Source organism: Mustela nigripes, chromosome 1 (genome assembly GCF_022355385.1).
Source record: "Mustela nigripes isolate SB6536 chromosome 1, MUSNIG.SB6536, whole genome shotgun sequence".
In the NCBI taxonomy this organism is placed as follows: Eukaryota; Metazoa; Chordata; class Mammalia; order Carnivora; family Mustelidae; genus Mustela; species Mustela nigripes.
The window spans coordinates 23,883,133-23,900,337 of NC_081557.1; the positions used below are offsets into that span (position 1 = coordinate 23,883,133).

General features: G+C 35.1%; 1 long non-coding RNA gene across 1 annotated transcript in view; it reads left to right on the plus strand.

Annotated features, from left to right (window-relative positions):
• Positions 1 to 17,205, plus strand: part of LOC132010711 (uncharacterized) — a 514,837-nt gene that overhangs the window by 282,807 nt on the left and 214,825 nt on the right. Inside the window, exon 2 of the long non-coding RNA XR_009402270.1 lies at positions 7,522 to 7,634. This is a non-coding gene — a long non-coding RNA (uncharacterized LOC132010711). The remainder of the gene's footprint in view (positions 1 to 7,521; positions 7,635 to 17,205) is intronic.

A 17,205-nucleotide genomic window follows, 5' to 3' on the forward strand; every position in this document is an offset into this window, starting at 1 on the left:
TCAACATGGACATATTAAGAGTCCCTAACTTGTATATTCAGAAAACCAATGCCAGATGGGAGGAGTCGTTATGCTAACATGTTTGCTAACCATATTTAGAATCAGTAAATTAAGATTAGTTACTTTGCATATAAAATCATAACAAGTGTGAAAACAAAGGAATGCGATTCATCAAAAAAGGGCTTAAGATCTCTGTGCTTCCATAGTTCAATATTACTTACTCCTACTATAGGTAAGTATGGTATAGGTAAGTAAGTAAGTATTACTTACTTAGATAAGTATTAAGTAAGTAAATAAGTATTACTTACTTAGGTAAGTAAGTAAGTATTACTCCTACTATAGGATGCATGAGGTCCTTCTACTTTTCTAAACTTGAAGTCTCCTGTTGAAGGCTCTGGACATTTCTCTGATAAGAAACCTCATACCAGAATTGATCTCAGAGGCTGTGTAATCACTGGGGAAGAAGAGAGGTCATCCTCCCTACACAATATTTAATGGACCAATTCAGAGACTGTGTCAAGGTCTTATGGCCTTTTTCCACACCCTGGGGGAATAAATAAATGGTTTATTTACTAATAGGAAAGTTTAGTTTGCATAAATTGAATAATTTCATATTCAGTTTGTTAATATTGAATAATTCTATAATAAATACAAACAATTTGAGGAGGTTATATTTTGTCGAGTTACAGTTATTTAAAAACCAGTGAAATAGAAAGCATAAGAGGGAAGGGTAGTTTTTAAGGGTCACAGAAATTTAATAGAGTTATAGAGCAAATCCAAATTTCGGTTCTCAAAAGCTGGGAGCATTCTGGAGTGACTAGATTAATGATCGTCTTTGAAGGATGGGAAAAATAGAATAAATAAGTCAGAATCCAGGTGACTGGAAAAAGTCAGAGATATTAACAGAGACAAGGCAGAAGGCAGAGAACTCTTCCTATATGAGGAAAGAAGGGTCCAAAGAGACTTATAAGGAGATAAAATTGAGGATCGAAAAGATGAGATTTATTATCAGACTCTCTCAATACCATGTTTGTCAAGGATCAGTGGAATGGCAGAAGGAATGGGAGCAGCAGAATTCAAAGCATTTGTGGCAGGAAATAAGTTACTGGTGTTGTTCTGTTCTATATTAGAGAGAAGTTAGGACAAAGACCTAGACACAGATGAATAAGTGACACAACTACTTAATAACAAATACAACACAGACACTAATCAATGAAAACAGACTCTAGCACTAGTGCCAGGACAGGAGTTTAGAAGCACAAATGAGTTCCAGTTGCTGGATCATGGATATATGTAGCATTTCCTTGGGAATGTTGTGGGAGCAGGTAAGCCATCCAAAGTCTCGGGGCAAGTCTCAGGGCAGTAGCTAACTCTTTCCCAAGTGTCTAGCAGTATTCTAGTATTTACTGGGGCCACTAGTATGGCTCTCTTGATACCTAGAGGCAGAATATCAGAGTTTCAGAAGATATACGTGCTACATTGTGCTGGCATATGCTGTGTTTGAGTATGCAATGCTTCAAAAGAGCTGAGGTATTGTTATATCCATATGTCCCACAAGATGTTGGCTAGTCATGGGATAAATGTGCGACTGATTTAAAAATTTCCAGATCAAAATTTAATTTTATTCTCCAAGAGCAACAGCTTTTATAGTTCCAAAGTGTATGAGATGCTAGACATATGAATTGACAGACAGAAGTTCTAGAACAAATCTGGACACATAGCTTGGGTCTGGGCAACACTCCACTTTTCAACAATACTTGGTATATTGAAAATTGACTTAGAGCCTCAAATCAACTTCGATGGGATCAGAGTTATCAATCACAGATAGCATATGGGCATTCCCATGTACCCTTTACTCTGTATTTATAGCCTACCTTTATGTTGTGTTTATTTGTTGTAACTTATATCTCTCTATCATCTTGAAAGTACTATGAACTACTTTTTTAAATAAGAAAAGTAAAAATGACATTTATTGAAAAACTTATTGTCTGCTGGACACTATTCTAGATGTGTTATATTGTTTCATTTTCTTATTGCAGTCACACACCACAGTGAAAATTTTTTTAGTGAGGATATTATTATTTTTTAAAGATTTTATTTATCCATTAAGAGAGAGAGGGCATGAGCAGGGTGAGGGGCAAGAGAGACTCTCAAGCAAACTCCATGATGAGCAGGGAGCCCAACACAGGACTCGATCTCACAACCCTGAGATCATGAACTGAGCAGAAACCAAGAGTCTGATGCTTAACCAAATGGACCACCCAGGTGCCCGTATAAGTGGGAATATTAAAGGATCTGAGGATATTTTGTAAGTAAGTGCCTGAACCAGGAATAGAAATGAAAACCTGTTTGATTCTTTTTCTGTTATAGTTTGCCTGAAGCTGGAATACTTAGCTGTTTTTGTGGTCTGTGAAACCTACCTAGTTAAAGTGGAACTGTACCTAGAACCTCTTAAGTGACCCATAATACAGAGTATTTACTGACAAGTGAAAACTTGTAGAAACTTTTCCAACTTCAGGGAAACTTCTGAGCAGTTTAGAGTTTTTTATTGCCAATGGTAAATGTCCATTCTGTCAACCCCAAGCACTACACTCGATAGATCATCTTTGTCCATAAACTGAGGAGGAACACACTCATAGCCATAAAGAATGTGTTTGTACAGGATGATTCTAAATCTCTGACAGAGAGGAGTCCTTATGATTGGAACAGGGATAGGGAATCACAGGGAGAAATATTGCTACTGAAAGATTCATAGAGAACATGGAGTGACAATATTGGTGAATGTTCCAATGAGCATTTCTTGTTGCCTTAGCATGAACTACTTCTCCAGAAAGTGGAAAAAAACTTAGCTCCATGTAAGCTAAGTTTTTTTCATTAACTGAAAAGGACATAGGGCATGATACAGACTCACATGAATTAATGTAAAACAGGCCTGGCTCTATTCAAAGCTGGTTATGTCACCTCTAGCACTAAAGCTGTGCATTTTGCATTATTTAATTCTGGCGTAGAGAACTACGCCACAAATATTGACTAGTTTCCTATGTTTAATAGCTAACAATCAGTATTTTCCTTGGGGTGGAAGTGGAGGGTGAAATTTATTCAAACAAATTCATCCTCCTGAACAAGCTTTTACCTTGTCTGCCTTAGATTCTCTCCTTAGACTTTTCAAAGTGAAATTGACAGTTGCACAAAGTGGGAGCTTCTATTCCCCTTCCTCTGCCAAAGCCTTGTGGATCACTTTGAATTTCCTTGCTGCTGGCTCATTTCCCAAAGGGTTTAAAGGACATTCTAGAAACAACTTTCCTGCCACATCTTGTTGCCCTGTTCACGTTTCGTGGCCACACTTTTCAAGAATCATTACCTTTTGTAGAAACAAATTCATCATAAGCCTCTTGCAATATACCTCAAGTCAATGACACTTTTGGACTGACGTCTATTCATAGGTCCACTATAAATAGGCACCAATTTATCCCCAATTAGATGTGGAGGGAAATCTGGGTTTGCAGGAAAATTTCCAGTCACTCAGCATGCAGAGTCTGTATGATGACTGAGTAACTGTTGTAACTGCCATTTGTTAAGATTTCACCTTATTTAATTTCCATTCAGATATTTCTAATTTGTGCAGAGCCTAGGGAATGACTTAAGACAGGGTAATTAACTGGAACATAGCATCCTTGAAGAAAAAAAAAAAAAGACAAAACTCCTTACTTCTTTTCTTTCCTTTTGTTTTTTAAATTCCAAATGATGAGACCATATTCTCCTCTTTTAAATCTTTCCAAATTGCAATATTCTGATTGAATTAAAATCACCAAGGACACATCTTCCCTAAGAAAATGTAATCCAAATAATAAGCTGCATGCTTTGGTCACCCCTTAGAATCACAAATTAGTTTCAACCTGGGCTGGATAAAATGAGCCTGTGGCTTTGGAGAATGGGAGAAAGGCAAGTATTAGTCAATGAGCAATTTTGATCATATAGAGTCTAATCACTTCTATTCACAAAAATCTCATCTAAAATGAGAATGTTGAATCCCTAAGCCTCCACAGGACCTAATAATGATTATCAAATGAATCTAAATTGCTACTAAGAATTGGTTATTATAAAGACAAATCTAAAGAGAGTTTGATTAAATTAATGTAATAAATGTTTTGTTCAGCTTAAACAGAGAAAAGGGACATTTGCTTAATCCAACGGTTTCAGATAAAATCACACTTCTTTATACACACATATATATTACCTGCTTTTCTAATTTTTGAAGAATTAAAATGGAAAAAGAATCACTCAAATGGCACTGAACCTAGTTTCATCATGCCAAAGACATTTTGAGATTTTGTAAAACAGTAGTTTTCAAATTTTAATGTGCCTCAGATCACCTGGAGAGCTTATTAAGCTGAAGATGGGGAGTCTGCAGGTCGGAGGTGAAGCATGAGATTTGCATTTCTAGTAATCTGTCTGGTGATACCAAAATGCTTTTGGTTCTTGGACCAACCATACTTTGAATAGTGAACTCATGGAACATCTAGGTCATGATTATGAAAATTAATTTCCACCGCATGGGGATAAGTTAGTTAATACTATGCACTGATTCATATAATGTCTGATAAGTAGTAGTTTAATGCAGCCACTGATATAAAAAGAGAATGGTTTGATAAGTTGCAGAACTAGAAGATAACAGAAACTTCTAGTCTTGCCTCTGCTACACATAGCAGCAATCCCTAATAAGTTTGTAGTACTTTACATTTTACAAAGTAATTTTACATAGTTTATGTTGCTTAATTTTATGATAATCCTCTCAGCAACCCTGTGAAATAAGTCAAGCATGCATTTTCTTTTTCATTTTTCCTTATGAGCATCCTGAAACTTAGAGTCAATGTGATTTGCTCAATTTCACATTATTATTCAGCAAGAGAGCCATGATTCTAACCCATATCTCTGACCATAAGTCCGGCATTCTTTCTACCGACTCATGGAGGTTTTGTGTGGATCACATCACTTCCCTAGTCCCTCTCTTACAAAGTGGGTGACTCAGGTTCAACTAGACCAGTGGTTATCATTCCTCATTTTGTAATCCAATTATCTCAGGAATACAAAAAGTAATACCAATGACCAGCCTCATCCCAAAGCCACTGAACCAGAACCTCCAGGAGTGGAGCCAGGGTGCCATTTCTTTTAATTTCCTAAACTGATTCTGATGCATAGTGAAGCATGAGAACTAGTAACATTAGATACCCGCTAAGGTACCTTTAGGTGCAGGAATTCTACCTGGCTATGAGGATAGGTTTTGGAAAACTTGGTGACAATGAAATCTAAAAACACAAGTATGGATAAGTCAGTCACTGAAAGTGTTAATTGTGATTTAGCAAGCTTTTATTATTCTTGTTGTGCAGGTCTTAAAAATTTAGGAAGATTTTGGTTAATGCTTTTAAAAAATTGCTTTTACTCAAACAAGTAGATATTTTAGTTTGCTCCCTATATCCACACTTGGTACAGCAACAACATTACTGCATTTCCTATTTGTCCTTTGAACTGATGCTAAATATTTAGCTTCTATTTGGGCTTTCATTGGAATGGATGTCTAGATCCCTCTGATTGCTTCCCGACAGGATTCCACTCTTGTGGCTGCAGTCAGGATTTAGACATGGCATATGTTTACATAGTTGCTAGATTACAGAATATTTCTTTCTACTATTGCTATTATTTTTTTTTACTAGATTACACAAGATTTCTTTGTCAGAAGTTGATCCTGTAAATCAGGATCCAGTAAATAGTTCCTTCTGGTAGTTAAAATTTCAGCACTAAGCCCCTCCTGATGTAAATTTTAGAAAAGTTCAGGTTGTTGAAAGCAGACGTTTCTGTTTTCCTTTTACGGAATTCTTTTCTTTTTCACAGTGGTCATAAGATCAAGAAGACAGGATTCCTCAATGTCTTACCCTAGTAAGGGTTGATTCCTATTCTGTTGATCATTTTTCAAAGTTGAATAGACAGGAGGAAAATGAAGGCTTTGAGCCCTTAGGAGGGCCCAAGGGGGATTTTGGCCTTTCTGGGCAATTCTTGAATATTTGATCACTTGTGGCCTAAGAGGCTTTTCAATAAAGCTATCCCTTCTGTGAGAAAACTCCTAATTCAGAGTGATGTCACTGGGTGAATGATGAATCTCTAAGGTCCTCTAAGAAGGGTTCAGAGTTTGAGGCATAAGACGTAATACAGCTCAGTTCATTTTGGTAGTAGAAGTTCAATCAAATATGCAGTATTTGACATGAAGTCCTTTTCTCGTTTCCCAAACTTTCTGGCGTGGATTTTCTAGAATCAGGTAGTTAAGAAGGAAATAAAATGCATACTGCTTTAAAGAAAATGATAGTATTGGTATATTGGAGCAGCAGGTGTAGAAGGATCTTCCTCACAGCAGATCATCAATACCGGTTCCTTGATGTTTTAGTCTGATCCCCTGGCCTTCCTCACACCAATTGTTTGAGGGTATGCATGAGATTCAGAGATGTTATTCTCATATGATTTTACTGTGAGATTTTTGGATACTGTGGAGAATTATCTGGTTATCATTATAAAATACACTTTTATTCACCACAAGCAGAATGGTCCTGTAACACCCCATTCGCTTAGCTAATTTCTAGATTTTCCTATTCATTCTTATACTGTCTTTAGTAACATCACTCCTGCACTCCATGGACCTCACAGGGAGTGGATTCTTTTTATTTGGGAAATTCCAGGTGTATTTACTTTATCTCCCCCCCTGATAAACAATTTTGTCCAAGCCCAGCAGTGCCTGGCCTCCTAAAAAATATTTAGCTACCACTGTTCTTGAGAGATGGTTACTGTGTTCACAGGGTACTGAAAATTTTTCCTGCTCCATTAACTCCACTATTTGTATCTTGGAACTTTTTTTTTTTTCTAGCAGACTATTTCTGCAATCTGTAGCTGTTTCCCTACAGGGCAAAGTATGGAGTCAGTGACTGACATTAAATAATAAATGTCAGCAAAGTGATTATTCTCATTTGGAATTAATAATATTTTATTATAATTCATAAGAGCACTCAGCTGGTAGCATCAGGGCCAATTACTCATGTGAGCACTGAATGTGCCTTCTCAATTCAAAGTGTGCAGTAGCTCTTTCTGATTTAAGGAAAATACATCTTTGTAGTAATTTGGAAGATCTAAGTTTTTAACTCTCCCAGTGTCAGTCTGAAGCCTAGATTAATATATGATGTAAATGTTTAAATATTAAGAACAGTAGAAATTTAACTCTTCTCAGGGAAAAATTTCTATAGCAGAATCTGATGACCGATGGTATCATTTTCAATTCCATTGGTAGAGATTGGCCCTTTTGTTAGGGTTTAAATCAGAGTACAACCTGGGTGGAAACCATCTTTAGTTCCATTGGGTCTCAGTGTTAAATATTTGTTAGGAAAATAAGAAAGAAAAAAACAAGCTAGTTGTTATTAAGTGCTTGCTTTCTGTCCTTCCAGATCTATTCTCCAATGACCTCCATTCTGCATTTTCTTTAAGGGTCTGAACTTTATGGATGCTGTGAAAGAGAACAAGCCCACTTGATTTCTGGTTCATATAGTGTTCAGCCAATAAGAAGACATGGCAAGAGATCTGAAGAAGAGAGGGAAAAGGTAGGATTTTATGTACCCTGGATCCTTCCCTAGGAGGTTGCTCCAAGCTGTTATTTCCATGAAATATCCCTGCCCCTCTGAAGATAGCCCTCCCTATAAAACTGTCCGTCCTGATGCTGGATACTGCTTGTCCTCAATTTCTTCAGACCCAGAGGTTGTAGCTTCTCGGCAATTACTAGTTTCATGGTTCTTCACTATCCCTTATAATTTTTTTTTATAAATGTGATTATGCTATTTTCTGAAAGGATCCTGCATAATTTACTAGTCTTAACATAATATAGGTTCGAGTGGATAGGCCATCTATTTGTCTTTATTTTATTTTATTTTTGAGAGGGGTGATGGGAGTAGGGGCAGAGTGAGAAAATTTCAAGCAGACTCAGTGCTGAGCACATAACCTGATTCAGGGCTGGATCTCATGGCCATGAGATCATGGCCCAAGCTGAAATCAAGAGTCAGAGGCTTAACTGACTGAGTCACCTTGGTATACCAGGATATCTGTTTGTCTTATCTCCAAGTGTAGCATGAGGTAAGGGAGCCTAAGTATATACGACTTCCAACCTTAAAAAAACAAAAAACAAAAACAAAAACAAAAACTGGATTGTGATACAACTGGTGAGTAGTATGAGTGGTGAGTGATAATGAGAGATGAGGAAATACATATCTGTAATATTTAAGGATATCCAGTTTGTATGCATTGATACGAACGTATTGTTGCTAATAACTGGCTGCTAGGAGTCTATATTGACAAGTATTTTCATTTTGTTGTTGTTTTACTTATATTATTTTTTTATTTGAGAGAGAGAGATCATTAGCAAGAGCAAGCACAAGTAAGGGGTGGAGGGAGAGGGAGAAGCAGGTTCCCTGCTGACCAGGAAACCCAATGTGAAACTCAATCCCAGGACCCTGGAATCATGACCTGAGTCCAAAGCAGACAATTAACCTACTGAGCCATCTAGGTACCCCATAAACTATTTTGAGTATTACCCGGATTCGTTACACTGATACATACTATTCATGTGGATCAATTGACTACTTGCTAAACCTTTTCATCTGAAAATTGTCAGAGAAAAGCTTAATTAAAGCCTTATTTTCAGCAATTAGAGAACAGTTAATTTCAAACTCACATAAAATATTTTGAAATTATATTTTAAAAAATAATTATAAATGATTGATTCATATTACTGAAATTGTAATGCAATGGTTTTCACTTAATTTGAAGATACACACACATATTAGTGTTTTATATTTTTTAAATATTTCATATTTCATATTTCAAATATAGTCTTGTGATGTTCAAATCAATGGGACTCAGTTTGGTTTGGCACCCATTTGCAAGAAACAGTCCACTTACAACTATATTATATATGAACTGAAAAAGAAGGAAACTACAACATAGTCACAATTTGATCATGAAACTCACAATAGCTATTATTTATAAAGTGATTTCTACGTTCTGAGCAGTCACTGTGTATACCTCATAAGCAATATCTTATATTAATTAGTACGATTTTATTTCACTTTTTTAGTTAAGAAAAATAGGCCTTAGGTTTAACTGGCCCCAAAACATGCATTTAATTAGCATTTAACTGGACTTAATCTGAAGACTGTTTAACTTTAAAACTCATGCCCTCAACTATTATGATAAACTGCTTCCTTGAACATTTTTATAGCTTAAACCAGTTCTTACGTCTTTGTACAACAGCAATCAAAATTATTTGATAATCATTAATTAAAGGAAACATTACTTAGTGTATGTAGTATATGCTTATTTCTTGTCCTCCAAATTGGCTGAGTAGATCTTACTGCAATGACTGTTAAAATAAGGTATGGGAAAAAAAAAAAAAAAGGTGTGGAGTAGTATGGTCCAAGAAGGAACAAAATGGGCAGCTGTAGAAATATGTAGAAAGAACATATGTGAAGAGAAACATAATGAGATAATGGGCAGGGTTTTTTAATTAAAATCTAGACTCAAAAGGAAAATTAGATATTATCTGGTATAATCCCTTCTTTTATACAATCACGAAATGGAAACCGAGAAAGAGTGGCCTCCCAAAGGGCACTGCAGAAATATTTGAGGACCAAAAAAAAAAAAAAAAAAAAGGACAGTTTGTAGGAAAGGACTTCCTTCAATGATTCTGTTAAAACAGAACCCAATATAGTTTAATAAATTTGAAAAAAATTAAGATTTTTATCTTTAACAAATGAGAGTAAATATTACTAAATAACATATTAGTTGAATGTATATACTTGGGTTTATTTTTGAGCTCTTGATTCTTATCCACTGGTTTGTCTGTTTTTGTGCCAGTAGCATACAGTTTTATGCTACTGGCACAGCTATTACTATAGCTTTATAATGGAGCTTGAAATCAGGAAGTGTGATGACTCCTGGTTTTTCTTCTCATGATTGCCTTGGCTTTTCAAGGTCTTTTGTGGTTATCCCTCCATATAAATTGCAGGATTGTTTGACTTCTGTAAAAAATGCTGTTGGAATCTTGATGGAGATTACATAGAATCTATAGATAACTTTGGGTAGTATGGAAATTTTAACAAAATTAATTCTTCCAACCTGTGGATAAGGAATAGCTTTACATTTATCTGTGCCTTCTTCAGTTTCTTTCATCAGAATTTTGTAGTTTTCAACATAGAGGTTTTTCACCTCCTTGGTTAAATTTATTCCTAAGTATTTTATTGTTTGCTGCTATTGCAAATAGGATAATTTTGTTTTTCAGATAATTCATTGTTAATGCATAAAAACACACTGATTTCTGTTTTTTAAGTTTGTATTCTGTAGCTTTAATGATTTCATTGATTAGATTGCACCACTTTGGTAGAGTCTTTAGGATTTTCTATATATAAAATCATGTCATATGCAAATAGAAACAATTTTTCTTCTTCCTTTCTAAGTCTGATGCTATTATTTATTTATTTATTTATTGTTGTGATTGCTCTGGCTGGGACTTCTGGTACTATATTAAGTAAGAATGGTGAAAATGAGCGTCCTGTCTCATTTTTAACTTAATAAACGTTAGATTCTAATTGAAACTGTAGACTTTTTTTAGGAAAAGGAAAAATAAGGAAATATAAATAAGGAGACATAAATGTTCTTTTTTTACTTTCATAACATGATTTTAAGAATTTATTAAAATATACAAAGATTATCTTTTGATATTAAAATTATTGTACTTTTGAATCACCTGCAATGTAGTCATCCATGTGGATTCTTTCTCCAATTCTTTTTTTTTTTTAAAGATTTTATTTATTTATTTGTCAGAGAGAGAGAGTGTGAGCACAGGCAGACAGAGTGGCAGGCAGAGGGAGAAGCAGGCTCCCCAGTTTATTGAGATGTGTTTGACATATAAAAGCTATACATGTTTAATATATAGAACTTAATGAAATTGGAGATAAGTATGCACCTATAAAACAGGACTATAATCTATTCCATAAACATGTTCATCACCTCCAAAAATTTCCTCCTATCCTCTCCATCTTATTAATTTTTTAAAAAATATTTTATTTATTTATTTGACAGAGATAAGTAGGCAGAGAGACAGGCAGAGAGAGAGGAGGAAGCAGGCTCCCTGCTAAGCAGAGAGCCCTATGTGGGGCTCGATCCCAGGACGCTGGGATCATGACCTGACCTGAGGGCAGAGTCTTTAACCCACTGAGCCACCCAGGCACCTCCAACTTATTAATTTTTTATGATAAGAAAACTTAACATATAATCTAACGCCTTGGTAAATTTTTCAGTATACAATACAATATTGTTAACTTTAGGCTCTATGCTGTACAGCAGGCCTCTAGGACATAATGTATTTTGTATAATTGAAACTTTGTATCTTTTGATTAATAACTCCCTATTTTCTCCTACCCCTATCCTGGAACAAGAACCATTCTACCCTTTGTTCCTATGAGTCTATTTTAGATTTCTCATATAAGTGGTGTCATGTAGTATTTATCTCTCTGTGTCTGACTTATATCTGCCAGCATAATGTAAAGGAAATGCATTGTTAACAGCTAAATATTTGTTGGATAACATTGCTAGGTTCATCTATGTTGTCACAAATGACAGGATTTCCTTCTGTTTCAGGGCTGAAATAGTCAGTTGTGTGTATGTACCATGTTTAACTTATCCATTCATCCATTGATGGGCATTTAGGTTGTTTCTATGTCTTGACTATTATGGATAACACGTATAACATTTGTTTCCTTATACAAGTTTGTCACAGCAAGGACTTAAAAATATTTTATTGGATTATAAATATCTCTTCAAGAATGTAGGTGCTATAATTTAGATAGTTTCACAAATATTTAATGAGCACTTACTATTATACAGCAGCATTTCTGTGTATGTATGTGCATGTTTGACATGGGGCCTTATAAATCAAATTGTCTGTCAAAAATAGAAATGTCAGGTATTTTATATACTGAAGATCAAATATGAATTTTCAAAATTGTCAATATGTTGCAATGTCTATTTGCATTTTATCCTTAGATAAAATTTTCTACTCCTCTCTGTACTTAATGAGCAAGCCCTCTATTTTTTATGCTATTGTTATTAATTTTGCAACTACAGTGATTAGAAAGTGAAGAGATCATTAATACTGACATTGGATAATACTTAATCTTTTTTTTTTTTTTTTGCTTGATTTCATAGCAAAAACCTTAGGGATTTAAATATGTTTCTACCAACAGAAGTTGTTCAGTTACATAGTATTGTGGTTCTCTTGTCCTTTTCCTGAGTTCAGTGAAAAATAAACATAAAAATAAAATTCTGTAATATCTTTATAGATATAGTTTTTCCTCAAGATTTGTGAAATAACAGTTGTTCAAATGGAAACTAGGTTTAATATTTTTTATTATTTTATAACTTGTATTTTATAATTTATATTTTAAAATTTTTTATTATTTTTTATTTCCTTTAAAGGTATCAAAGCAGATTTCTCAGCAGCTGAATATCAAATGTGTTCTAATGGGTTCACTGTTTCATTTCTTCTCTTTCATCTTTTTCAGACATATAGCCATATATGCTTGAGTATGTGCACATAGACACACTCATATTATTATGTGTGTTTTATATATATGTGTGTGTGTGTGTGTGTGTGTGTGTGTGTGAGGCATGTATTTAAAACACACCTGACTTGCTTTTAAGTCCACTGACTTTGGAAATAAAAGTTGTTTGTAACATAGATGTGATTGTTAGGGAGCATTTTATTTTTTTTTTTTTTTTTTTTTTTTTTAAAGATTTTATTTATTTATTTGACAGAGAGAGATCACAGGTAGGAAGAGAGGCAGGCAGAGAGAGAGGAGGAAGCAGGCTCCCTGCTGAGCAGAGAGCCCGATGTGGGACTCGACCCCAGGACCCTGAGATCATGAGATCATGACCTGAGCCGAAGGCAGCGGCTTAACCCACTGAGCCACCCAGGCGCCCCGTTAGGGAGCATTTTAGATGAAAATGCAGTCAGCCTAGATTATAAGGCATTGTGTCACTTGTAGTCTTATTTTGTTTTATTTTATTTTTTGTACAATTAAAAGAGCAGACCTGGCTTTAAAACAAGCGTATTCCATTTTTGTTGCCACAAATTCTCCCCTTCTCATTCCTGCCAGTTCTTACGGGATTCACAAATATGTTTCCTATTCTGAGCAGTGGCTCATAAATACAGAGAGAGAAAAAAGTCGTTAGAAAGCAGGTCTCTTCCAGGGGCATGGACTGCTGCCTAGAGGGGCACTCAATCATGCATTTTGACTTTGGTAATTGAATGCTGTATCCATTTCTGTGCCACATTATCATAAAAGAAAGAGTACCTAAGGAAATGCAGTGTAACAGCTAAATATTTGTTCGATAACATTACTAACTCTTTTAAATAATCTCATAACAAGGAATAAAGGGATCAGGGGGAAAAACAACTAGGGATTCCAGTTTTCCTTTTTATTATATATATATTTTTTATTTCTGAAATGGTAATTTCTGCTTTTGTGCTCTTCCACCTATTATAATAAAAGCATGTGGGAATCCTGATTTTCCTGTAAGGGACTTTAAGCAGTCCATTCTTGTCAATTAAAAAAAAAAAAAGTGCTAATATACTTCCCCGCCCCCCCTTCCATGACATTCTTAAAATCTGTGTGCCTAAACAAATTAACTTTCTATTATCAACAGACTCATTTGGAAGATAGAACATATTCACTGAGCAATAGGTAGGCCATTGGGAATTTAACCAGAGGAGTCAGGAGAAGAGGGATCTTACAGCTAATTTGTATCAATTGTTAGGTATCATATTTTATGGGACCTAAAAAATAGGTCCCACTGTAACAAACTTATCTTCCTTCCACTTTATCCTATACTTCACCTCTCCTCTTGTAATGCATGTTCTTGATCATAGAGATAGCAGATGGGGTTTGGATGCACAATCTGTACAGACTTTGGAACAATGACTGTGATGTCGAGAGAGAGATTTTTAATTTCTTGGAATCCCACATAGAAATGTAAAAAGAAGCTATTTAGCAGAAATCAAAAAGCCATTGACACAACAAATGTAGGTACAAGTTATCACCATAAACCTCAAAACACAGGCGGTAAGGAAAAACCACCCAAGTTACACACAATTTATTTGGTATCAGAAAGTAGAGGAAGACAATTTGGAGTGTTACAGACTGCAAACAGGAGAACCCCGAAAATAACCAAGAGGAGTTTACTAGAAAGGTTGTTGGCCTAATTTGAGAATGGTCATTGAAATTAAAGGTTTTTCCCCCACTCTGATCGTGCATGAGTACATAGGACATCAGTAAGGACAGAAGACCAATCTAAGGTCTGTAAACTCTCAAAACTGACCAATCAGGGCTTTTTTCCCAGGACATGGCCTTATACCAAGAAGAAACTCTGGAACTGGAACAAAAACTGAGCAGGATAGGGGAGAATAGAGATAGAGAAAAGAAAAAGGTACAGATGGGAAGGGAACAAAGGCAAGAAAAGCCCAGAAAGCAGGCTGCAATATTTTTTCCCTTCTACATGAAAACAAAAGAAGTTAGAGCTCTACAAAACTAGGAATGCTACCGTGAACGTGCTTTTAGAAAGTTCATGAAAACAAATTTTACAGAAAATGAGCACTCAGTGAAAATGAAGATCAAAGTCTACGTATGTCCATTACACAAAGAATAAGGAGCAAAATATTTTTATAGATGACATTAAAGTCATAACTTAAAACAAAACTTTAACCTGCAAAATTACTAAAGGAATTAAGGAAATGACAAAAACATGAAAGAATAATATAAATCGTCATTACAAAAACCTTGATATGAGCTACTTGAGCATGGAGAAAGAACTAGAAACAAAATAAAAATATTTAGAAGTGAAATGTAGAAAAAATGCAAGACAATACTCATGCCTGTATTTCCTACTGATGCATAGTAGGTCAGCCCAAAATGTAGCAGTTCCAAACAGAAAAATATTTATTTCACAGTATGGGCAAGACAGAAATTGTGTGCAGTTTTACTGGATGCCTCTAGCTCAGGGTCTCTTACAAGGCTGAAACCAAGATGTCATCCTGAGCAAATTCAATCTCAAGGCTTGGGAGGGGAGAGTCTGCTTTCAGGCGTATTCCTGTTACCTATTGCAGATCCCAGATCCCTTTTTGGCCACTCTTGAGACATTAATCCCTTGGTAGGTGGGTCTCCCTAAGTGAACAAATGAGAGTGAAAGAAGGCAAGGAAGGTGGAAATCACAGTCTTTTTATAACCTAATCCCAGAAGTGGCATCTTATTGTTTTTGGTGCATTCCCTTTATTAGAAGTCCCTAGATCTAGCCCACCTTCCAGGGAAGCATGAAGAATATCCAGAGGTGGAGATCATTGAGAGTCTCCTATTATGCCTTACAATAGTTAGCATGTAAAAAATTTAAAAAGAAATGAAAAAAATAAAAATGACAAGTATTAAAGATAGGCAATGAAAGTTTGACATATTGCTAATGGGACCCTATGAAGAAGCAAATCAAAACAAGGAATCACAACAAATACCAAAAACTGTAAGAAAGCTTTCTTGAATTAATGAATGCAGGCACTGAGGATATATTGATTCTGACCTAATTAAAGGTGAAGCAAGCATTCATTCTATCCCTCCTGATGAAAAAATACAGCATCACAGTCATTGCCAAATGTCTATCACTTAGATTATTATTTAGATGCCAGCTGTATTTTCTAATATACACTAAAGTAAGTAATTCATACTTTTTTTTTTAAGGTATAGGTATGTTCTATCTAAAACCGAATAGTATATTATATGAGGTAAAAGTATCACACTTTGGGAAAGACTTGTCTAGCATGTAATAAGTGTTCAATAAATGTTAGGTTATTTTGACAGAGACTTAGGAAATGGTTATAAATGGGTATGTTCAGAATTACCCTGAGACTGGAAAATCTAGGTCAGAGTTAATGTCAAAATAGTCATGAAATACACAGTCATGAAATACAGAAGTTAGCGTGACAATGGAAGAATCAGTCTATTCTTACGCATTTTGTGAGCATGATTGTATTTTCTTACATTAATGGGAAGTAATCTCTTATCGCTTAGCTTGGACTTTGATATTGTTTAGTGAAGATGAATGTGGTATGCTAAAGTGGCAGTATCAGCTCTCTTTGGCTTTGTGTCACTTTCCAAAGTGCCAGATGGATGTATTGTGTGCAACACTCACTCATAAACTATTTTAGTATTTTTCTATTTCAGGATAAGTTCTTCATATGTATGGTACTGATAGAGATGGACTGTTAATAGGTGCCTGCTTTTATCACTTTCTCATCCAGTTAATAGGTGACTTTGTAATCATTTGTCAAACAGTATTCTTTGCTGAGCTGACATTTGCATCTCTAATAATTTTGCATAATTAGGCTATAAATAGTTCTTTTGTAAAATTAGGATGATGGATAAAGTTTAAAGGTATATGAATATATACATATAATTGTTGCATGGAAAGTAGTCCTAAACAAAGCAAAATAACTGGTTAGAAATATGTAAGAAATGTGATCCTTGAAAGAAAATTCTCTTTCTAGAATTCCTAATAGTGACAAGAATGAATGCTAGGCCTACAAAATTCATAGACTTTAGACTTCAGAGAACAGGTACTATCAATAAAAAGTAACTTAATTAAAAAACTTCTGGCCCCCAAACACAGAGGAAACTATCAGGGAGAAAGAGGCATTAAAAACTAAGGTCCATAGTTTTACTGTAAGAGAAAACAGGAAAAAAAAAATTCCCCTTCAGCAGCTGGCACCTTTACAAGTCCCTGATTATGGAAATTGCTGGGACTTTAGTGCTTGGCCAGGTTATAAAGTGAATAGTTTAAAAACATTCTAATTCAAAGTGTTTTTTTTTTTTTCCATACTTCTTTTGGACTGTAGCTTCATTTTTATTCCTTTTTGAATTCTCTCTCTATGGAAATGCAGAGGAAATTAAGTCTTCTACCATGTTCCAACACTCTACAGTGAAGTTATTTATCTGTTCCCATTTCTCCATCTCTAGGTACCACAATAGACATTCACATAGGAATGTTTGCAATGGCAAGATGTGAATTATATATGAAATTTAA